This window comes from Pinus tabuliformis, chromosome 6 (genome assembly GCF_031772625.1).
Source record: "Pinus tabuliformis cultivar Carrire ecotype Pingquan chromosome 6, CPIR1, whole genome shotgun sequence".
NCBI lineage: Eukaryota > Viridiplantae > Streptophyta > Pinopsida > Pinales > Pinaceae > Pinus > Pinus tabuliformis.
In genome coordinates, this window is record NC_142292.1 from 1,940,909,037 (window position 1) to 1,940,935,230 (window position 26,194).

Consider the following 26,194-nt stretch of genomic DNA (forward strand, 5'->3'; position numbering starts at 1 on the left):
AGAATTTGCTTTAAACTTCATTGGTGTGGAAGCCAAGGTTAGATATTTGAGTTTTCCAATTTTATAGGTTACTACCTCAGTTGCTACAAAGATCCCTTTGCTTGGAGAACAATGGTTCAAGGGCATTCAATTAGATATGTTCAACTACAAAGATTTTCTAAATCCAAAGTACAAAAGCAAAGAATATGGGGCTATCGTATCAAGGAAATATATTCTTGAACCTTACAACAAATTACTGAAGGTGATTCAAATATATTTCACTTGTGAGGGAAGATTTGGGTGGGAGGGGGTGAGGGGGGAGGGGGGGGGATTTATTAGTACCACTTCAAACTATTGATGCATTTTATAGGTAAAATCCCTTTAAATATACCTTTTTACTTGTTTAGGAGCATTGGTAAGATGAAACATGAGGTTAAGGGTAGGAAGAGTTGGGTGGAGCCGAGTCCCTTTCATTTCCCCTTGATCAAATTGTTAGTGGTGGAAGAGTTGAGGAAGAAAAATCAATCATGGAAAGGATTTTTTGACAAAGAATTTAAATAAATATGTTAAAGATATTTTATTACAATTTGCATAGAAATTTTTTTGATAAAATACCTGAAAGAAAAAAATCAAAACTTGCGTGATTGAGTGGTATATTTCAGTTATTATATTACAAGTGGAATTAGAGAAATGTTTCTTATTTTATTTCATGTAAAATGTTTCACAAATTTTCTACAAGAAAAATACTACTTAATAGGTTGTATACAAAGTATTTGAAGAAAGGTTTTCATGTAAAGCATTTGAAAAAATGTATGAGAGATGAAGATCAATCTTTTTCAAGTGTGGTTAGGACACGATTAGGATAAATTTAGTAGTGGTATGCTACCAAGTGGTATGAGAGCATGGTTCAACATCGGACATAGATGGACTCAAGATCAGATGAAAATAGAGCTCTAATACTATGTTACAAAGTGGTATTAGAGCTAAGGTTCAACATTGGACCTAGATGGGCTCGAGCATAGGAAGGAATTTAAGTTTTAAATTAATATCTATACATGTATGTGTCCTTATGTGAATTTTTATTTTTTATATATATATTAATACACCGATGTTACTTGAAGACTAACTTGACTTTGATGCAACAAGATAACCATGTAGGATGCTAACTAGATTCCCTAGAGTATCCCATTAGAATTGCAAAAATTCATGGCCAAGTGATGCAACCATAACTATGAGGGGGAATCTCTTAACTTATCTCTTTATATTTTTCATAATTTTCCTTAATGTTTTGATAAGTTTTCATATGTTCATGAACAATAACATTGGCATGATAAAAGGGGAAGAGATGAAATAGTTCAAACATGCATGTCAATTGGACATATATTAAATAATGATACGATGGATGCATGAAGATATGTTAGGTACATACAGCAATGGATGTGCTTTCATAAATACATAGATTAGTACATTTCCATAACATGATTTGGATGACTAATAGGGGTTAATGGTGAGCATGTAACCGAGAAGAGGTTGACAACATGATTGGGAAGCCAATGAAGGTGTTGCATGTAGTCTTGTGGAATCAAGGCTATAGATGATACATGATGTTGATGAGATAATGGTACAAGTGGATCCTATGCATGTTTATATGCAATTCATGACAATGTTTTGAGTACACTTATCCTTGGGTTTCCTTGTGGAAGGCTAAATCCTTGGAGAGATGATTGTAGGGACAATTTTTTGTGTTCTAAGGAACTAGACTATGTTGTCTAAGCTTATGTGGTCAGTGGGAGGCATAGTGAAAGACTAAATCACTATGGTTCTTTATATATGGTTGATAAACCACCTGAAAATGGATTATGGGTAACTGTGTTACTTTCTAAGTTGTTGATAAACCATCTCGACAATGGACGTTAGACCCATGTGGTGCTTTCTATGAAAAGGAAATTGATAGACCACCTTGATAGTGCATTTGAACTCCTAATACTAAGAAATACCCTATCTGAACCTTGGGTGAGTCCTTATGAATGAACTCAAAGGAGAGAGTGAGTCATTGTGGTGTGCATTGCTAAGAAACAACTCATGAACCACCCTTCGTCTTCTTGTAAGTACAATTGATACACTACTGTGGTGCTTGATGTTAGAAGGTCGGTGATAAATCACATAGACAATACGCTCCATATTCTAAGTGTTTAACCAAGCCTTTGTGTGAATTCATAATGAGCTTGGAAGCCTACCTTGTACAGTTTCAATAGAGGGAAGTTGTTGATAAAGGATCAATCAAAGAGGGCTTAAATGGGTCAATATGAACTAGATGGGCAATGAAGGCATAATTGTGAAAATGGCTTAAGAAGGGACTTTTCATTAACTAAAAATTTTTCTTGGCTAATATATTTTATTTATGAAATTAATATGAATGTGTGAATGGTAAAAAAATATAAATTGTTAATTGCTATGTTTTGGTAATATAATAAGGTTACCTAATGAATTCCATGTCATATAGAATGTCCATATGAAAAGTGTGAAGGAGTTATATCTTGTTTCTAACAACCACATGAAAGAATGTATTGTGCATATGCTTACGCTTATGATACTTTCCATGTGAATAATAGAAAACAAGAGATGGTGAATAATAAATTTAAAAATAAATGTGTATGGATAGCATAGAAAATGTGCAAGTATGGAACATGTATGACAAGATGTATATGCACATGTTTGGGTGTATGATTAATGAAGGAATGGTTTGAATGTGTAAATTGGATGATAGCGCAAATGTCATTTATGAATATTCTTTGAAACTTGTGAGTAAGAAGATGAAATCATAAAGTTGTGACTAATATTTTAGGTTGAGATCATTTCATGGGATATGGAATGTTGCAACATAAAGGATGCTAAGAAGCCAGTTGAACTCCATGAAAATATCTTAGCTCAGAATGCATGTGAAGATACCCAAGTAAGCAGGGAAAGTAGCAAGCAAAGGTAAACAGGTAAAATAATTTGTAAGAATTCCTTTCAATTGAATTTGATATCCTTTGTTTTTTAAATTAATGTGTGTATGTCATGGATGCCTAAGAAGGGATATGCTTAAGGAACAAAGTTTTTAACACAAAAAGATTTAGTAAAATATTAATAATGTGTGCATGCATTGAACTGCCAAGTTGTACAAATATTAAACGAATGAACAATACACCCATGACATAAAATATGGTAGGTATTGCAAAGGGAGAATGCAAGAAAATGTGGATGTATGAAGAAAATGTAGGGACTATAATTGTGTTTATGAGGCCATGAGTATTGGAGCAATAGTTTCTAAGCTTGAGAGAAATAATTCTATCATATAATGTTGAGTTTGTTGGTAAGGAACATGTAATTAAAGGATTTTTTTTCTTAGCTAGTGTGAAAATTTTATGGAATTTTTTATATATGAAAGCAAGTTTATCATTAATACCTAATGGGTTATGAACAAGGAAAGAAACCTTTGGTGTGTAAATATTTCTAGAATCTCTGTGATGCATCCATGAGTTATATGACATGATTTGATTATGACACTAATATTATGATCATGATAGTACATATGCTTGGTGCACTAAGTGCATGCATGCCATGTATGAGACAATCAATCGTATGATTGTATGACATGAAAAGAATAGTAGTGGAATGAGTGGCATGAATCCCTAATCTTGAAATGCAAAGTGGAATCTAACTACTCATGAATTTAGAGATATGCATCTTTCATTTTTGACCCTTTGTTTGTTTTAACAAATGTTTGAATGAAATATGCAATGTTTTGAATGATTGTGATGATAATAAATAATGAAATGATAGATTGATTTCAATTTATTTTTAAATCAATTGAAAGTGATTGAATTATTATGTGCATAATAATTATAAGATCACTTCAAGGAATGTTATAAATCTTGCAATGAAGATATTTTATGTATGAAAAATCAGCATTGTTTAGATGACAGAACATATAGATTGCAGTTGAAATGGTCGTGATTATGATAATGAAGGTTCATTAATGTGATATGCAAGAGTCAAACATCATGAGAAGAATACCATATTTATGAAATTTTATTCTTATATGAAGTAAGTTGGAAAATAAGAGAAATGAAGAATACTTTATTTAAATTATTAATATTAATATCGTGGAAAATATATGCTTGTGATACATGTGAGATGATGATCTATCTAGGAAGGATAGGTTATGGTTGTGAAGAAAATGTTAGGGGCAAGGAAATTATGGCAACATTGGATCCCTATGACATACATTGATCACCATAAGTTATGTTATGAAAAATGTGTTGTGCTATTTAGAGAAATTTAGAGGGATTCCTTGGTTTTAAAACTCCATAAGTATCGAGATTATTCTTATGTGAGGAATCCTTTCCAAGGAATGGATTGCCCGAGGAACCAAGGAGGCAGAGAAGGGGACACCAAAACTTGGAACGGGTGTGACTGCAAGGAACAGAAGACTTAAATGAAATGGTTTTCAAAGATTCATGTACATAGTTTTTGGGATCATGAATTCATTAAGTGTGTTAAAGAAAAAAATGAGTTGAACTTGTGAAGCAATGGAAAATGATGCAGGAATGTGTTTGACTAGCAGAAGGTCTAGAGGTAACTAGACCATGAAAAATTAATGACATTTCTTGAAGTGGCAACTTAGGACATGGAAATGATTTTTATATGAAAGTGGCATATCCCTTCTTCTGCATATAATGGTTCAACATATATTAGAACATTGAGGATGGTGTTCCTTAAAGGGGAAGGGGTTGTGAAACCCCTTTCATTACGCCAAATTTTGTAATGTAATTAAGAACATATAATGTTTGGCTGATATAATCGATGCTATGATGTCAAACTCTATTATATGATGTAATGTTTACTTTTATTAATAAAAATTCTAGAGCTAAAGAAATGGGAAAAACAATAGATTATGATTCCCTTAGGAGGGGGAAAAATGAACTATGAGGAAAAATATACCTTAGTTGAATATTTTCCTCTGATGTGACGGTTAATCTTCCAATGAAGCTGAAAGGTTGGGAAGATTAAGGGTCAAGTTGTGATTATAAAAGTAATATGGAGGAGAAATGAAGGGGGGTTTATTCTTGGTTCTTAAGGTTGTAGTGTTTCTCTCTTCTATTACCCTCTCATGCATCTCTGTCTCGCTTAGAAAAAATTCAAATTAGCATGAGAATTAGTGACAACTTGTGTGACAATAAATGAATTTGTTGTAGTGATTTTTCTTTGGATTTGATGGCCATGCTGTGGATTACAAGTGGTCCTAGTTGTGTGTGGAACATAGAGAAATAAAGAGGTAAGGGGAGAGGTACTACAAATATCAAATAATGAATCCCTCGTGACATGAAGGCACACATGGGAGTTTTCTGAATATGAGCCTAGTCAAAGATGGAAAGGCTGATCACTGAGTTTTCATGCATGTGTGTGTGAAGGAGAATGGCCTTCACTTTTGGTGTTAAAATATGGTCTAAATATGAGTGCATGAAGTACCCCCGAGTTAATTTCTGCTCAAGAAATAAATATGTGGCATAGGGGTGGAAAAATGTGAGAAAAATTGCAACACAAGTGAGCCTATGATGGGGTAGAACGTGGCTCACCCTACTCTAGTTTCCAATATTTTTCTAGACACAATAAATAAATATTTATTTATGTGTTAATGATATTTCTAGCATAGATGATTTAGTGACATGCATGATTATTTAATTTATCTTTTCAATAATTCTATATGCACACGCATTTATTGTTCCACAAATTATCATGGTTGTAATTCTTATACTATTTGGATATTTCTTTTTATATGTATTAAATTTTGTAACAACACTGACTGAGGAAGATGGCCTTCCTAAATTCATGTTTAAACATGTCATTTCGACAGTATCTTCTATAATGTTTTTCTGGGAGGTTCTAGATGTTGAAGCTTGGACAATAGTGAGTAGAAATATTGCTTACCCTATGATCAAATTTTTGGATCTTGGGTTGTAAAATTTTAGGAAATATGATGAGAGGAAGTTAGGCTTCCTAAATGCATATTTAAATAGGTCATGTTGGAATTTCTCCTATAAATTTTCTTTTGGGAGTTTCCAAAAGCTGAAACTTGGACCATAGTGAGGGGAAATACCACTTATCATCCGGTCAAACGTTTAGATATCTATTCATGATATTTTAGGACATATGATTAGAGGAAGTAGAGCTTCCTTGATGCTCCTAAAATCATGCATCAAATAGGCCATTCTAGAATTATTGCTATAACTTTCCTTCTACGAGGTTATAGAAGATGAAACATAGAACATAGTGAGGAGAAATACCACTGATCATTTGGTGCAACTTTCAAATCTTGGGTCATGATGTTTAGGAGATATGATTAGAGTAAGTTGAGCATCTTGTATTCTCCTAAAATCACACATCAAATAGGTAATGTTGGAATTTCTACTATAACTTTTCATATGGGAGGTTACAAAGGATGAAAATTCGACCATAGTGAGGGAAAATCCCACTTAACATCTGGGTTTTCAAAACTCGAGCTGTTATAATTTATGGGATATTCCCTGAGGAAGTTTCTATATTAGTTTGCATTCAAAGTGTTTGAAAAAAATCCTAAATGGTTTAATGATTCATTGCATACAAATTGTTTGATAAAATGACCTAATGAAAATGTTGTTTTGTGGATGGGGAAAATATTGTTGTATGTTGCATTGTTGTGTGATTATATTGTTTTATATGATCTATGCATAATTACATGAAAATCATTTGAAGAAATATGTTAAACATTTTTTATTACAATTTGAATACAAAATGTTTTGATAAAATACCTCAAAGACAGAAATAAAAGGTTGCATAATTGAGTGATATATTTCAATTAGTATCTTACAAGTGGAATTAGGGCACACTTCTTATTTGATTTCATACAAAATTTTTGACACAATTTCTACAATAAAAGGTTACTTAACTCGTTGTATATTGTTGGGCAGCAGATCCCCCCATAGTGGGTTTTTGGGGCTTAAAGCCGAGTTTTGGTCAATGTAATGTAAAGACCCTGAAAAATGCGGGTGCAAAGCGTGAGAGTCTATGGTTGTCCGCCCTAAAATATTGTAATTTAATATATAATGTGCCGGCCTACCCATGGTCCACAGACCATGGGAATGTATAAATAGAGTGAGGACCTAAGTGTAGAAGTGAGATTTTTAGTATTGATCTAAAGTAATATGGGTTTTTGGATAAGGAATCCACTCTGAGTCTCTAAGTCCAAATCTTGGGTTGTAGTAGTAAGGAGAGGCTCTGTAGCCATGTGCGAAGAGGACTGGTAGAGTCCGCAGCTATGTGCGCGAACCCCTGCAACTGAGTGTGCAAGGTGGAGTTGGGATTGTAACTGAACAGAGGTTTAATAAAAGATAAGGGGATTCTGAAATATTGAGCATCTACTCGTAGATATGTGTGTTTATGCTTCTGTTATATCTTTGCATCTCTTTACAGTTTATGATTGCACACACTAGTTATGAATGTTGAATGATTGATGAGAATATTGGACCCACATAATTAAGTTAAGATCTATAATAATAACATAGTAAGGGTAAAGGATCTAGACAGTGCCTCTTTGCACTCTTTACAGAGCTACGCGGAGGTTGGATGTCTATGCGGAATAGCGCAAGCACATAGGATTGGTTCGCGAACTTCCCATACCTCATGAAGACATGCCTAAGGTGTGGAAACTTGGTGCCAACACCCTCCCATACTACCTTGGGTGAGACCTCAGTCCCTGCTCCATAGACTATTGTCGAAAGGGCTACTAGTTTTGGATTTGTTTGGCTAAATCACTTCTGAACCTAGGTTAGGCCCCAACAAGCCAACAAATGGTTATATTGCTAGGACTGGGATCTGCCTAAGGGATGTCTAATGTCAGAATGCTGGAATCCCATAAAGAAGGAAATTGAATAAGTGGTTGGATCAGAAGCTTCACAAGTTCATGACGCAGGGAAACAGAACTCCATAGATATCCGAGAAAAGGTGGCCGGATCACTACGTATATACAGAAATCCATGAGATCTTCATCGTATCCTTCTCTTCAGAGCTATATGATTGGATCGCAAGGTTAGATAACAGCCAAGGAAGGTATAAGATCGATCAACCAATAGTGTGGACTCTGGAGTTAGTGCGTAGACTAGAGGCATCAAAAGATAAGATTGTGCAAACTGTGGACCATTGGCTCGACTAGATAATAGAGGGATTTGTCACTAAGTTCATGGTATACACAACCATGAGCTATAGCAAAGAAAAACAACGTTTTCTGAAGGGACCAAGAGGTAGGTACATTAAATCCCTAAATACATGGATTAAGATGCTGTTATGTGAAAACGGGGTTATGTGAATACATTGATGTTTGGAATGATGTGGAGTGGAAATATCTACAAAGGTATTGAAGGATTAGGAAATAGTCCCTTAATTTCACCTTCGTGAGAGAGCGAGGAAGAGCATGCTCGGGTTTCTCTGAGAAGTGTGGTCAGTTAGTTAAGGCAGCGTATTCCACAGTTATCACCTCCACTTACGCCATCACTCACTTCACCTACTTCATGTCCATCTTCCCCCACCCCATCTCCTCCACCACCACAGTTCAACATGGCGAGTGGGATCAAGTTACCCGTATTCAGAGGAGTAGGGAATGAGGATCTGGACTAGTTCTGGTTCGTGACAAGAGTTGTGTGGGAAGCACAAGGGGTTACGGACGACAACATTAAGAAGGCCACATTGGTGCGCACACTACAGGATCGCTTGTTGACATGGTATATAAAGCACTCTAATGATCACCCAAATGCAAGAATAGTGGAGATCCAGAATGCGGTGAACATAGAATTTAGCCAGCGAAAATTAGAGACACAGCCAATCATCAGATTTAAAGAGATCGCAACGCTTCCAGGCGAGACCCCCTAGGATCTGGATCAGAGACTAAAGAGTATGATCTGTGAGGCTAATATGATTATAATGGATGCACAACACCGCACGTGGTTTGTGGCATCTTTGACACCACACCTGAGGATGACATTGTCACAACAGAATCTTTCAACCTAGGTCGCACATTGGAAATGACAATGAGGTTGCATGAAACACCGATATAGGATATGTGGTTGGGAGTCCACCAAATCCACATGCAGCTATAGAATCTATGCTTGGAGATGCAGAGTTTGAAGTAGGATAGGGTGCCATGGCCAGAGGTGCATGAAGAAGTGTGGTGCATAAAATGAAAAGGCCAGGGCCATGACAAAGGTCATTGTCTAGTCTTCACAAACTACTTGGCAAGAGGAGGACCAATGCTGTTGAGACCAGAACCACAGGCAGGGCCAAGTGTAGGACCCGCGCTATGGTACACAATCTATCAGATAGGAGGAAAGCACATGATAGATAACTGTCATTTGTTGCAGAAGTATACAGAGACTCCCCAGCAACTATTTTGTAATTTTTGTAGATCAGTGGGCCATGATGAGCGTACTTGTTGGAGCTGCGATTTAATGATGGATTGGACCCTAGCCTATTGGATGCAGACAGAAACGTGAGCTCTTGACCCAGTAGTGGGAATGGCGTGCAGTGGATTTCAAGGGCGAGGTCGAGGACGAGGAAGAATGGGGCCAATAAGGGGCCGCAGACAGTTAAACTGTTACAATTGCGGAGGACCAGGGCACTACGCCCGTGATTATACTAAACCGGAAAGACTATCTTGTTCATACTATGCTCAATTCGATCATGAAGCAGTAGATTGTCCTAAGTTGATCGTACAGATGCACGAGAAAGGGGTACTTCAGCCTACTTTGACCCAAAATATTCAAATGATGAGGTTCAAACTGTACAAAGAAGACCCCAATGTGAACATGGTGCTCAGCAGTGGCACGACCACAGGGGAAGATAAGAGGAAGTAACTTGAGGAAGATACATGGGTTTGCAAGGCTTCTACAAAGGAACCTGTGTTTGATTTGGAATCCACAAAGGAGATGTTTTTGGAAGCTAAGAAGAGCTTCACGGAGGCCTCTACTTTAGGTAGTAAGGATCAACCAGAGCCAGGAATGGATCCTTCTATGCTTACTACCTTTCTAGAGACATGCCTGGAACTACTGCGTGATAATAAGGTAGCTAAAGGATTACAGGAGTTGATAACTAGGTGTGCAGGGCCAGGTGAACCACGCATAGTCCGGAAACTGGAAAGACATGAATTGCATAGAGGGCGGGAAATGAGCTTGATGACACAGATTAGAGAGTATGAAATGGATCAGGTAATCCTAGACCTAGGGTCGGACGTGAATGTGATACCAAAGCAGACATGGAAATGCATGGGTAGGCCTGCATTGCAGTGGTCCCCTCTTCAATTGTGAATGGAAAACCAATAGAAAATTTTGCCCATGGGGAGATTGCAAGGGTTAACAGTGGATATCGAAGGAACGAGCACGCAGATGGACTTTGAAGTGATAGATATTGTTGATGACAAAAATCCTTATCCCAAATTTCTAGGAATAGATTGGGCCACTGATATGAATGGAGTCATCAACCTGAAGAAGCGGAAGATGATATTCGAGAAAAAGTCTCTACGCGTATTAGTTCTACTAGATCTAGCTGAAGGAGCGCGCTACATTGAACTTGTGCGTGACGACCAAAACAATGATGAGCTAGATTACATTTACCAGATAATGGAGCAAGACAAGGATCAAGTGGAGCTGACTGTAGATGGGAGAATCTCATGGGAGTGCGATAGTCCGTGTACTTCAGATTCAGATGAAGAAATAGAATGTTGGAAGAACCGATTGCATGAAGTAACAACGCTAAATTAAAATATGATGATTAAATCATTATGGTGCTTGACGACAGAAGCAAGGGAACTACCTACATATGATGGGGGTTACACTAGTGGATGTATTCCTGGACCAATTTGAAAGAGCAGTACCAGAACAACAACGTTATGATGCACTGGAATGGGCGTTGCGTGAAACACTTGCACGATGGTGGAGTACACATCAAAATACTACAGGGAACTGACGCAAATGTAGAATATGGATGTGCTTATGGTTTGGAAGTTCCCAGCGTCAAATGTGAGCTGGGTGGCCAGGACGAAGTAGTTTGGGCGCCCACCAGTGTTGATGGGTGTAGATGTGTGCTATGCGAACACATCCCTGAGTAAGAATGGAACATCAAAACCAGATGCGGCGATGCAGAAGACAAATACTCCACGACAGAGCATTCAAAAGGCTATGCGGAATCAGGAACAGGGTTCACCAGGAGAGACGAACTAACCAGGACCTACGAATATTGATGGTTCAATGGGCCTATAGGGCAATAAGCAAAAACTGGAGCACGGAAATTACCCCAACACTGATGAGAAGAGATGAAACCAAGTGGGGAGAGAGGAATCCTTAGACCATAGCTCCCACAGTTGGGACAACACACGAGGACCTGTGTAAAGTTATTAGGCAGTTACAGGAAGCCATTTGGCGAGGGAGCTTGAAAATTCATGAATTCGACAAAGATTGGGCACGACTGAGGAAGAAAAGCATGACACTGGATGAAGAAATCAGTGAACTAGAAACCGAAGTCACGCAAGCAGGCCACGCCGAGAAACTAAGCATGATGGGACAAAGTTTGGACTGCCCTACTACTGCATTAGAAGAAGTTACGACCCTGCTACCATGGCTACGACCGCACCTTACTAAACAGGGGAGCATACCATACAAATAAGAAAGCGACACACTAATGGATGAAAGGATAGTTGACGGGTGCTCGTGGCTTGGGCTAGCAGGAAAATTGAAGCCTCGCATCGGGGGTGCGACCACCTGACTACTTGTAGAAAGCACAGTCTCAGCTTTCCAAGCAGTTGAAAGAGAGCATGGGACTATAAAATAGTATGTAGGAGAGCTGCGCGGGAAGGAGGTTACACGTAGGATCAGTATGTCACAGGGGTCGTGGTCACGCATAAGGGGTTGTATTGCTACATGGGTCGGCTGGAAGGTGACTGTTGATGTCATTGTTCATGACAAGAGGTCCAATTTAAGGCAAAAGGGAGGAGGTGACAGGCCATTAAGATAGGAATTAAGAGCTAGATTCGAGATGATCCACCACCAAGAAGGTATTAATGACTTAGAAGTGGACGTAATGTGAAAATTCAAATTGAAACGATACTACAAAATCCCTTAGGGTAGCCTCGAGGCAACACTTGGTCATTTTTTATTTGAGCTAGTACATAACATTGAGCACCAAGAAACCTTGCCACCTATAAGTACACGACCAAACAGATCTAGTGTAGACACAATAACGCCTGCGAGAACCAGAGTGCAATTCCTGGAAGTTACCCTAGAACCCTGTGTGATCCAGGAGGAGCCTGGAGAGGAGGTAGTTGCACTAGAGGTTCCAAAGTCCCCATGCACGCCGCGACCACAAAAAGACAAGAAGACAATGGTGCCAGTCCAGGTATCACCATGGAACCCATGGTTTAGTAGATTATCAATGGTAGAGAAGGGAAAAGTCATCACCATTGAAACAGTGGAGGAGGAGGAAGAGTTGCAAGCCCCGATCACCCAAATTGAAGTATAGGATGATGAGGTGGAGAATTTCTCCCAAGTTCCTTCAGTGATAAAGTTACCCCCCTACATCCCCTCATGGAAGGGGACAACCAAGATACCGAAGGAACTCTATGCCACGAAGAGTGCGCTCCGAACCCCACTCCTTCTCGTTACCCCTCTACATCCCCTCGTGGAAGGGGACAACCAAGATACTGAAGGAACTCTATGCCACGAAGAGTGCGCTCCAAACCCCACTCCTTCTCGATGAAATAAGGTTTGAAGGTCCACCAATTGGATAGGTACCGAATATAAAGTTTGAAGACTGGGACCTCACGGACAAAAGAAGTTCCCACAGTTGACTGCGAAGAAATTACTGCAGCAGAAATGGCTACGCGGTGTGCAGAAGGCTGAGTTACTCCATCTGTAGTGGATACCCCACTACCACCGTGCGCCCATCACAATTTTTGTCATCTGGTAGCTACTGTTCCTAGTACATGATGGGTATCTCTGGCTGGAGGAGCCGATTCCCATCACGGTCGATTTAATTAACCAGATTTCTCATTTTCCCATCAAAGGAAACAATCTCGCAGCCATAGCAAGAAAGAGCAGTGACTTGGCCCTCATAGAAGCTATGAAGGCCAAATATAAGCTGGAGAAGAGGAAGTGAGGGTATGTAATAGTGAGCATCGAGGAACAAGGGGTGCACATAGCCACCCAGCTATTGGTCGGTAAGCTAATGAGGAAATGTTGCACAGAGGAGGTGCCAGCATCTATAATTGCATTGGCAGAGTAGTGCACAGAGAGGTCCCAATTCAACTGGGTGTAGTTTCTTTGTGATGAATTTTTGAAAAATTGTAGGGAGGCCGAGGAGTAGGGTAAGACCTTCCACTATGCGTGGTTTCTCTTATCCATCCTATTGGTTGTAGGGGAGCTGCTAGAGAATAACTAGTTTCCCACCATTGAGAGAAACCTACCCGAGGTCGTGTGATACACCTCGCTTTGGGCTACGAAAGAAGTGATGAGGATTCTTGAGATAAAGGTGTTCTGGGTGTTCATGGAGGAAAGCATCTGAACATGGATCAAACGCAGGCCACTCTTGTCCCCAATAGTATATAATAGTTTGCAAAGCACGACAGAGTTCAAGGTGGATATGCATAATCTGTATATCCAGGCATGAAAGGATCCAGCCTGAACATGGGTGAAGCTTTCGTTCATTGCATCAGATGATGCAATCTTTGATGTGATGGTGTCATGGTCTCTGGAGTGGCGTGCTCTGAAATTGGCATAGCTGGAAACGATCACAACACAACAGTGGAAGAAGGAAACTAAGTTGTGCATCACGAAGTTGAGGGAAAGAAAGTGTCGGGAATAGGAAGTGGCCATGCAGCAGAAGGTGGCTGAGGCAGCAGTGATAGCGCAAATGGCAAAAACCACAACTCTGCCCATCGAAGAGACCGAGGAAGGCCAGGAAATGTCCATGGAGCAGGACATACAGGGCAAGGCTGAGACAAAGGAATGCACGGACCCTACACCAAAATCAACCCAACTCAAGAGGTTGCATGTCCAAGAGAAGCCAACCACATGGAAAAAGACAAAGGCAAAGGAGACCTGTGAGGGAGACCTTCTTGACAGTGGCAAACCAATTTGTGATGTCACTAAGGATTCTCTTGAAGAATTAATGACGGAGCAAACAACTGTGTTGGGGGCGCTCAGAGCACAGTTGCAGGCATTACATGTGGGACTCCCAAGAATGATGACACCACACCTTGCGGAAGGTGCATCTGAAGCCAAGAAGATGTTGCGCGGCCGCACAACAAGCACTTTGGTGTTACCAGAAGGCATATTCTTAGCAGAAGCTGAGGGTGACATGAGGGGCTGGGGGTTGAATTTGGCCGCCCTTCCCAGGGAAACCCTATACCAACTACAGGATGGGGTAATTACTGAGCTTCGCACCAGGGAGAGTTGTGCCCTCCAAGTCTTCAGTGAACAAAAGTTAAATTTAGAACAGCTCAGCTTACAGTGTGACAACCTGGTCACATAGGATTAGAACAGCCCGTGGAGGAGGCCTGTAGAAGCATACCAGAGTTGGCCATGCTGACGGCACTCCCCATAGCAGAGAAGAATCACCAACTAGAAACTGTAGTCTGCAAGACCCAAGAGGAGGCTGTGGAGGTTCAGTTGGAGCTGAACTTGCAGATCACGGATCTGCGACTGAAGGCGCAACCCTCTACACCCACGGATGTTAGAGAGCAGTGCCACCGGGCCATTTAATTGGGGTTGGAAGCAATAGAGCACACCGTACAAGACTGCATGGGATTGTTGGATCAGTCACTCTTCACCCTCAACTCCTTGCAGGAAGACCCAATGCTACAATGCTTAGAGACAGAAGCATGGGAGTTGTAGTAGGCCTATGACAACGTGCGGGGTGCCGTGCAGACGGTCGCCCTTACTTAGCGACTACCCAAAATGAGGGAATCCCAGGCTCTAAAGGAATAGGTGGATGCCATGCAATAGAAAGAAGCAGGGCCTAAAGCACTATGTAGCCTTGGCTCAAGGAAGCATTCATGGTCACTGCCACGATCGAGGGAAAGCTAGTCAAAATGCTGAATACATATGCACTAAGGCAAGAAGGTCCCTCTGACAATAATGTATCAGAGAATCGCGCACATCTAATACAAAAGATAGTGGAGGAATTTGTGTCAGACGTCAGCGAAGCACAGAAGTTGTTGGATGGACTCCACGTGAAGATCACCGCACCAGCTGAGTGACTCAGGATGAGTCACGATGATTGTGTTGGGGGCCTGTTGGGTAGCGGATCCCCCCATAGTGGGTTTTTAGGGCTTAAAGCCAAGTTTTGGCTAATGTAATGTAAGGACCCCACAAAATGCAGGTGCGAAGCGCGAGAGTCTAGGGTTGTCTGCCCTAAAATATTGTAATTTAATATAAAATGTGTCAGCCTACCCATGGTCCGCGGACCATGGGAATGTATAAATAGAGCAAGGCTCTAAGTGTAGAAGTCAGTTTTTTAGTCTTGATCTGAAGTAATATGGGTTTTTGAATAAGGAATTCGCTCTAAGTCTGTAAGTCTAACTCTTGGGTTGTAGTAGTAAGGTGAGGCTCTCCAACTATGTGCGCAGAGGCCTGGTAGAGTCTGCAGCTATTTGCGTGGACCCCTATAGCTGAGTGCGCAGGGCAGAGTTGGGATTGTAACTGAACAAAGGTTTAATAAAAGATAAGGGGATTCTAAAATGCTGTGCATCTACTCGTAGATCCGTGTGTTTATGCTTCTGTTATATCTTTGCATCTCTTTACAGTTTATGATTACGTGCACTGGTTGTGAATGTTGAATGATTGATGAGAATATTGGGCCACAATAATTAAGTTAAGATCTATAATAATAACACAGTAAGGGTAAAGAATCTAAAAAATGCCTCTTCGCACTCTTTACAGAGCTACGCGAAGGTTAGACAGTTGTGCGAAACAGTGCAAGCACTCAGGATTGGTTTGAGAACTTCCTAGACCTCATCAAGACATCCCTAGGGTGAAAAATGCCGGTGCCAGCACCCTCCCATACTAGCTCGGGTGAGACCTCAAACCGCGCTTCGCTGCCGAAAGGGCCAGTATTTTCGGGATTTGTTTGGCTAAATCACTTCTAAACATGGGTCAAGCCCCAACAAGCCAACATATAAAAATAATTTGAAAGGTTTATATGTAAATTGTTCAATAAAATGTATGAGAGATGAAAATCAAGTTTTTACAAGTGTGGTTAGGATAAATTTAGTAGGGGTATGTGAAAAATTGGTATCAGAGTTGATTTAGATTTGAAGAAGAAAAATATTTGATACATCATATCCTTAATTGAGAATTAAGGCTCCAGGGATGTGACATTAAGTCAAGTTGACCTTTAACAACATAAAAATATAATTTGGTTAACCAAGGAAGTGAAGTATTCCTTTTCCCGAGGAAAAAGGCCAATAATTCAATTAATTAGAAAATGAAAAAGAGATTACATTATGCATATACACACAATTTGTGTATTTGAATTTTTTTTTCTCGAGACCCTATATGTCCACATTGCCCTACAATGTATTCTTAGAGCCCAAGTTCAACTCCTTACAAAAAATCTACAGGGATGGAAACCTAAACATACAAAATGAGCACGATAAAATAAATAGGGTTCATAGGCCCACAAAATATAACCTTAGAAAGTTACAATAAAAATCAAGGTCAAATCCCAAAGAAAGACAACAGAGTGTTTGCAAGGCCAAGCCATAACACACAAGTCAAAAAACAAGTGAAGTTGTGGATTTATAACCCCACCAACAGAGCTAAGTCAAAGATCCTGACCTGAGTAGTGGCAAAAACAATTAAGTATAACCAACAAATGATGAAGATTCAGTGGGATGAACCCAGTAGAAGGAAGCACCATAGACCATAAAAATACCCATCATCTAAGCACAACAATGGGTGATGAGTGAACCAACAAAGGAGGAAGATGACAATGGAAAAGGAGCATGGAACCAATGACCCAGCCAACCAAAAACCCCTAAGAAAATCTACAAAAACCCACAAATGCATTAGAGGATGGGAAAAAGGTGGGAAACACAAAACAAAGGGTATATGTGTCTAGGATTCCCCAACTACCGAGCGCTCTATGCCCCTCTTGTCACATACTTTAAATGGAAGACAACAACATACCACAATCATAGAAGCCCATGGTAACAAATGTAAGAGGGGTTGACAACATCCAAAGGAGAAAAAACACATCCAACAAGGCGGTTGAGAATACAAAGAACTACAATGGTGGCCATAGAGAAGAAAAAACACCTAAACCTACATGAGAAGGAAAGATTAAGAGAACCATACTAAAGGGTTGAAGCAACAAAGTAAGAAAACGACCCAAGCTAGGGAAGAATTAGCGGCTAGTGTTTCCCCAACCGATTCCCCACCCCATCTCAACACCTCGCTTAAGATCGAGGCAATGAAGTATTCAAAATGGTTGTATTCTAATTTGTCTTATATGAAATTCATTAGGTATCCTAACACTATTTTCAATATATCCGTGATTTTTTCATATTTGGGAGTTTTGATCTATCCAAAATTATAATTCCCTGAAACTACAATTTGCCTAAATGCATATCCTAGTGTGTCGAAAATTATGTTCACACTAAAAGGTTGGTTGGTCTTGTTTGTTGATCTCTCAATCAATTATAGAAATTTTAAAGCTTATTGAAATCTCCAAAAGTCAAATCCTTTAAGTCAAGACAATATGCTCCAATTATAATGATTTAGGTTCTAAAGGAAGAGTTATCTTGTTACAATCCTATTTAAAATGATGCCATTGTGCCTAAAAGTACCCAACCCTATGAAGCTAACATCTTTTATGAAATTTATAATGAAGTCACAACCATGACAGAGTTGTCAATGAATGTATTTATGAATTGTTTTCTTCTATTTTCCTAGTCTCACATAATCAATTATATTCAATATCTTATCAACATTATACATTTCCAATTAACAAAATTCAATGTTAGTAGATATTTTAGGTTTCTTTCATATCTGGTATACTTGTTCCTATATTTTCAAGCTATAAAATTCCAACATCTCCAATTAAAAATATAACATGATATGGGAAATCTTTGCTAAATCATTCACTAGACCTCATTAGTCATAATGAGACCTCAGAATACAGATTTCACTAAACATGTTAATTAGCTCATGTAAAATTCTTATAGTGTTATTCATGAAGAATTCTCTCCTAGAATGTTTCTAGAATCAAAGTATTACATTAATTAAGACCACATACAAAAGTGTGAGATTAGTAGGTGTTTCAAGGTCATACAAAAATTAGAATTTATTGCTTTGAATACCAACCTTTCTTGTCACCAATGTTCTTAATGATGATAATATTTTTCATTTGGAATATATGAGGAATAGGCTAAGCTTAAATAATGTTCATTTTTCTTCCAAGAAATAATAGGTGACCTTTAAATTAGAGAAAGAAGTTGTATCTTTTATTAATGATGTTAGATTATCTCTATAAGTGGTTGAGAAAATTTTCAAGGAAATGGGTTTTCAATAAGGAGAAGTATGAAATTATGATCCTTATATTATAATTAGTTAGAAAATAATGAAGCAAGATTCTCTTCCTTATATTCATGTATGGAAACTAGACTTAGAGAAATTAGAAAATTAAGAAAGATGGGGGGATATTTAGCAAATGATATGAAGTAAAATACAATGTCTTTCAGAGTTAGCTTGGCCATCCATAATTGATACACCATAACAACATGAGAATACCAATAAAATAACTTATCATGAATCCTCTAATATAATATTAGATATGGAAGAAAATGAACATCCTAGCAAGAATTATAGGAATGAGGGGCCAATAGATGTAGGAGGCAAGACAATGTAGGCTACATGGGAAGCATAAGGAAGTCATCCTACTTTCCCAATTGAGTTTGTTCCATCAATAAATATAGAAGTATCAAGTTTTTAGGGAGGAAAAGAAGATTTGGTAGTAGTATGTTAGTTATCGAAAGAAAATATTTTTTCTCAATTTCTATAAATGAAGAATAAATTTGTTAAGACGAAATAGGAGATATTTCCATAGATTTGGAAACAATGGATTTCACAAACTAGATTATCATCATCCCTAAATTTTGAGAAAGGAAAACTACATAGTTATATAGAGCTCAAATCCCATGTAGTGAAGAGAGTAAGTGATTATAATGTAGCTAAATTCTCACTCAACATAAATAAAATAAATCTAGTTAACAAAATGAACATTTATATACAAACTAGAGAAATGTTATGCATAGATTTTATAAATATTTTTTGAGCATAAGTAGAATATAAACAATGAAAAATAAAGTTTTTTTTTTGTTGGCTTGATCGATGGGGGATTTGAACATTAAATTTCATGGCTTACATAATAATTCATAATATGGTGATAGCCAATTAAACTACTATAGTGAGAAATAATGACTAGTAAACTTGAATCATAACTAAATAAAAAAAATTAACTACTAAGAAATTAGTAAAATATAGAAAAATAGATAATTGATTTCGGAGAAAATACCAAAAATGTCAAATCAACAAAAGTTCTAGTGAAGAATGAAGTCAATCAAATTCTAACATCAAACAAAAGTTAAAAATACCCAATCTTGATTATGTTCAAATTCCTAAATTGCAAGTAGTATAACAACAAAACGATTAGCTCCTAAAAAAACGGGCAACCAAAGTGAATTATGTGAGTAGAAAATTGAATTTTTTCGAAGGGCAGTCATCATTTCAACCTTCGGTGCCAACTGATCCATCTAAAGAGTTTTCTAAAACACTATAAGATTCAAGTCTTAAGGAGGTTGACTATGAGAATTTCAAAAGAATAATCATTATTAAAAGTGATGAATTGGATATCTTAAAAGAGACAATAATGGGAAAATGTAGGATAATTATTAAATACTAGAATATTGAAGCCAAATTGCAAGTTGAAATGGAGTAAATGCAAGTTAAAGTGGTTGGGAAATCTGATTTAATTGGAGAAAAGGAATCTTTTGGGATCATATATAAATTATGGTTGTATTGATATTAATGGGATGAATTAGTATTATCATTTTAGACTCAACATGATATACCATAGTTATTTGAAGAAAAATGAACTTTTTTGGGATCATATAATGGATGAAATCTATACAGTATGGTTGAATTTATATTAATGGGGGATGAATTAGTATTATGATTTTAGACTCAACATGATATACAATAGTTATTTGAAAAAGTGGGTAATAAACCTAATAGCAAACAAAAATGAAAAAAAAAAAGTCTAATTCTTAAGATGAGTTAAAGGCTCTTGAGGTTAATGATTGTACCTCAAATATCATGAAGTAAAAAGAGTAAGAAAATGTAAACTTTGTTCCAACAAGTTTAAAATACATGAAATGTAATTAAAAAGAATATTGTTGATGACTTCAGGAATAAGTTCAATAGTTTGATAATTTGGTAAAACTCGGCTCTTGGAGTTAATGACTGTACCTCAATTATCATGAAACAAAAAGAATATGAAAATGAAAACTTTGTTCCAACAAGCTTAAAATACATGTAATGTAATTAAAAGGAACATTGTTGACGACTTAGGAATAAGTTCAATAATTTGGCAAAAATGGGCCTACTTGTTGGTAATTGACAACTAATTAATGTAAATTTCGGTAAATTGTATTAGTTATTGACAAGTTAGTTTCATACTAAATCAGTAGTTATGTAACAAAGGAGGCTCATATATAAAACAGATGAATACCCGAACTATTGTAAGGAGAATCATTTATTGATTGAATAGAGATTCGAATCCCTTGCCCCGTGGATGTTTCCTTGACACCCTATCAGGGTTTTACCATGTAAATCCTGACCTTTTACTTGTATGGTTATGTTCAGTTGCATTCACTTTCTTGGTTAATTTAACCTTCTTTCTTGATAAATAACATATTATAACTACAATTCGTATCAGAGTGAGGTTTTAAGTTGAGTCTGGAGTGTGTATGAACCAAGAGTGTTGTTCGTTCCCATTAGAGGCTACATGCGTGTGGCAACAAGGCAATGTCAAGGAAGGTTCTTTTGCATGGACTGGAGAGGAGCCCGCCTATTGCCATCCATCGAGCAGAACCAGAGTGCCCTCTGTGTGCTGGTCAAGGAAGAGAACCCAGGAGGAGTGTGGAACAGAATGGACTGATGGGGAGGCCATTTGCTTCCTGAGGCCCAGTTCTATGCTGCCAAACCACCTAACCCTCTGCCCTCTGCATGCTTGTTGAGGAAGACAAAGCCATTCTTTGCATGGATTGAGGAGGCCGTCATGCTGCTGCGTAGCTTGTGTGAAGACCATCATTGCTGCCCGTTCAATGCATAGCAAAATCGTGGAGGCCGGTTTCTTGTCTAGAAGTGGAGCAAGGGCTCCATGGTTCCATTGGTCAGGGCCCTCATGTCTTCCAGAACTTGTCCAGTGGCTGCATGGTTCTGTCGTCCAGAACTTGCATGCCGACGAGAAGAAGTGTGGACCAGGTTGCATACCTATTGCTGGCCACTTACGTGTTACCATTGCATCAAAGGCTGCACTGCGTGAAAACTACCCATCGAAGAGAGATCATCTTGGAAGGCCGGGTATTTTTTTTGCAAAATTTGTGAATAAATTCAGGGTTTGTTGAAAGATTTCTTTGAATTGAAGAACAAAGTTTTTTTTCAGGAAACTGAAATTAAACAAAAGGGAATTTAAAAAAAAAATGTTGTAGGTTTCTAAGTCAATTTGGAAAATTTGGGAAAGTAAGATTCTGAATTTTTATTGGGGAATTTGTGAAATTTTTTCAGAAAATTGAAGTAGGAAAAATTAAAAAAAAAACTTGGAAAACCCTTTGTTGGAAGAAGACAATCCAAGTAATTTTTTTTGGAAACCCTAGTTGAAAGACTGAAACCCTAGGAGGAAAGAAATGGCCAAGATGTCGAATGCAAAGTTCGAGGTGGAGAAATTCACCGGAAAGAGCAAATTTGCTCTATGGAAACTAAAAGTTAGGGATTTGCTGGTGCAACAAGGGTTGCACAAAGCTTTGGATGGGGCAAATAAGAAACCTGCAAGCATGAAAGATTCAAACTGGGAGGACTTGGATGCCCAAGCTCTCAGTACCATTAGGTTATGCCTAGCGGATGAAGTTTTCTTCAACATTGTTGAATATAGTACAGGTTCAGGATTATGGGAAATGTTAGAGTTGGTCTGGTCATCCCTTTGTCAGAGATCAAAACTCTTTTTTCATTTCATGTTTAGGTGTCCCATCGCTTTCGATCAGTTGCATTTTGTTAGGATCATGCCATAAATCTGATGGAAGGGCTTTTGTCACTCATCCCCCTCATGCTTTGCACTGTTGGCTCAGGTCTGTCCATCAAAATCGACCCTTAAAGTCATTTGTAGTCCTGTTACAGTTTCTAGGTCATAACAATCATTTTAGTCATTAGGTCTAGGGTTAGTCAATTTTGTCTTCGACAAAGTCTGATAAAGCCAGAAAGCCAGGGAGGTCCTTGATAGGTTGCTATTTCAAAAGATTCTTATCATCATATGGATGGATTATGAGTTCAATTCAAAACTCTATTATGAAGATAAGTTGACATTTCGCTTTTTGTAATAATTTTTCAAAATTTTCAGTTCTTGAATTCTCCAAGCGCAGCCCTAGTCTCCTTTGCCAAATTCCATGTCGGCTATCCCTGCAAAAAAATTACCAAGAAATTCATTATTTCAAAAAAAAATTAAGGAGGAAACAAAAAGGTCAGAGTTCTATTAATTGTGAAAAAGTGTCAATTGCAAAACAATACAAAGTGGGTTTTTGGAAAGACAAAAATCAAATTGATGTCTGTATAAAGTTTTTCCATGAATATGAAAGTCATTTTGCATGCCAAGGTTGGAGAAAAATGTTTCAAGGCGAATTTGTGAGAGCAGTGTGTGTTTTGAAGAGAACTGGCTTGCAGCTGACTGACGCGGCACATATAACAGGCAGTGCGGTGCACATAGAGCGTGCAGTGCACTGGGGATTTCAGCCCAGTGTAGATTCTAACAGGCATGATGTACACAGAGAGCACGGCGCACTGGGTTTTAAGCCCGGTGCATATAGCCACAAGCTCGAAAATTGCTGGAAACTTCACCAAATTGCTAATACTTTGCCTAGATTTGCCAGGTAGGCTTGCTATCCTGCCATTGCATCAAATTTTATGGTAAAAGACGGTGATTTATGGGTGATAGTGGTTGCAACAAAAGTCTCAAAACTTCCTTCTATAGATCCTCAAGCCATTTGTTGCCAGGGTTTAAAACTCACTCTTTTGTCACCAAGAATTTGTCTCCCTCCCATTGTTCCCTTATCTTCATTAATCCCTAATTCCCATTACTCCCTTCTCCTACATACTTTATCCAAAATCGTCTAACCTTACACATCATAACCTATTCAACTAATCCCAAACCCTAAACCCTATTCCCATACATCAATCCCTCAAACCCTCTCCCATATTTCCCTATTAAATTTCTCCCAATAATCCCCATTCCTCAATATTGTTTCCCCTTCCTAACAATCCCTAACAGTCCCTATTGCATTTGTTTTTCCCTTGGTGGCAGAAATAGAAATACAACACCGAAAGAGCAGTTCAAGCACAATTTATACACAGCAATCATTTTGTCTTTGAGGTAGTTTGTCCAGCAGTCATGGCATCTGAGCATTCATCGGACTATGAGGTAGAAACCCAAAGTGACTCTCCCTTGGAAGAACAGGCACCCCAGAGACCGCATAAAAGTGGCAGACATGTTAGGGAAGAGCCAATCACCCTCACAGAATTGCAGGCCTGCTCTCTTGCTATGCAGTGTTTTCAGCATCAGTCATGCTATGAGTTTTGTCAAAAGGTGGCTACTGTCCAATTTTATCATGAGTGGGCTCGTCTTTTTTTGTTGCACTTGCACAGAGATCAAGCTATCTTGGTTGGTATCAACTTCATACTTACACTAGAATCTATCTCATTAGCAACCGGTATACCGAACATTGGTGAACCATGGCACAAGAAACAAAAAATTGATCGGAAGCATTATGAGCCATACATTAAAACTAGTTTCTTGACGCATCTCAAGAGAGTGTTCCTGTTCTGGTATCTAAAATATGAATATGCTCCACTAATGAGATTGATCATGAAATATTTCAGCTGTGAGGGACGGTTCTCTCGTCTTTATGCTTATCATATCGGGTTGCTCATGCATTTCACCAGGGTATGGATGATGAACATTCCGTATTTCATTTGCCAGAACATTGAGAGGATGACCACCTTTATACAACGTAAAACCCCTCAGCAGCAACTTAACAGTGTATATCATTTTTCTCTTATAAAGATTTTGGTGGTTCATCAACTTGGATTGCAGCGCATCACTTGGGATGATTTCATCTCTCGTGACTTCTTCAGAGCTTCACGGGGAGTATCAGAGGTTAAGCATGAGGGTGAACCCTCTCATCAGTATGAGTGCCATGAGACTGTTAGTGTGCCAGTTTTTGTCACATATCAGAGAGGCACCAGACATTTGTTTGCAGTGGCAAAGCGAGTGTTATCTCCACTCGGGGTGGAAGGGGCCTCGCTTCCTCCATCAGCATCATAGGTACAGGACAAAGGCAAGGAGCCAATGCAGGATGAGGGGCCTTTAGGTGAGCCAGAAGGTGAATGAGAGACCGAGTTCATTCTCCTTCATGATGATGATACATATATGGGTCCACAAAGAGCCAAAATTAGAGAGATCATCCAGGAGCAGCAATCAAAGATCGAAGCCTTATCCCTTGATTTGGAGAGGGCTAAGTGGACCATGAAATAGTTGGAGTAGAGGAACAAGTAGCTTGAGGATCAGCAAGCGATCATGGAGCTACAAAAAATTTGTGAGCATAGCCAAGCTACACAAAGGAGAAGAGTTGAGCTCACATCATTGGAGCAAGAAATTAATGAGGATCGGGAGGCCAATATTGAGAGGGTGAACATGCAGTTAGAGAGGCTGTTGGACAAGGCTGACAAAGACCATGCACTACTGAGACACATGGCTTTTCACTATATGGCGCACAACAAAGTGTGCAAGGCCCGAATCAGGAATTTGAAGGCGAAATTGAGGAAGGCAATCAAGAAGTAAAAGAGGAAAAGGAAGCTCGATCGTCTTCAGATATTGGCCGAGGCCTCTTTAGCCCATCATAACACTTGATAAGGAAGCTCCATCCCAAATTTCAAGAAATTTAGGGCATTTTTGATATTTTTGGAAACTTTTGTGCAAAAAACAGGGTTTTTCTCCCTGTGCGCCGCGCCACGTGGCGCGCACTTACAATAGGAGGCTCCAACTACAAAAAAGTTTATTGTTTTGGATTTTTCTTGGAAAATCATGACTTTTGGTGCTTGGACAAGAAATTTGGGCAAGTTTTGAGTCCTCAGGAAGTCAAAAACACCCTAAAAATGACCTCTCTGCCCCTAATTTCACACACAGAAAGCAGTCTTGGGAGATTGAGGTTTTGGAGGGGAAAATGGGCACCAAATTCAAAAATTCGACTTGGGTTGGAAAGTAGATAGGCAGGGATTTCGAACAAGCACACTTGGACTCAATTTGGACTTCAGAAAGTGCCTCAAAATTAGTAGCAAAGTAGCACGACGCATATAGAAATTGGCACGATGCACAGAGGTTTTTGGCCCAATTTTTCACCTTCCAGCTTAGAAATTCGGCCAGTTTGACTAGTTTTGCTTTGTGATGTAATTTTTTACTTATATTGATGTAATTGAGTGAATATGATGTAATTTTGACACTTGGTTAATGTTCTAGAGGATTCATTCACCAAAGAGTGAAAATTTAATGAATGAATCAGTTTCCTACCTTATAGAGGCAAGTTGTTTTGATTGCCTAGATTTTAGTGCCTTGTTTAGAATTGGTTGAAACAGCTCCTAGAAGGATGAGCTCGACCCCTAGAGGCAGGGGAAGAGGTTGGCTTGTCTATATTATGTAATTTTTAAGTCATTTACAGGGTTGGACTCTTGGGAAAAATTTGGCACTCTATTGTACATTCACTTCTACATTTTTGGCTAAGGAAAGACCAGGGTTTTGCAGCACTGTTTGGGATCCATGTGGCTTTATGTTT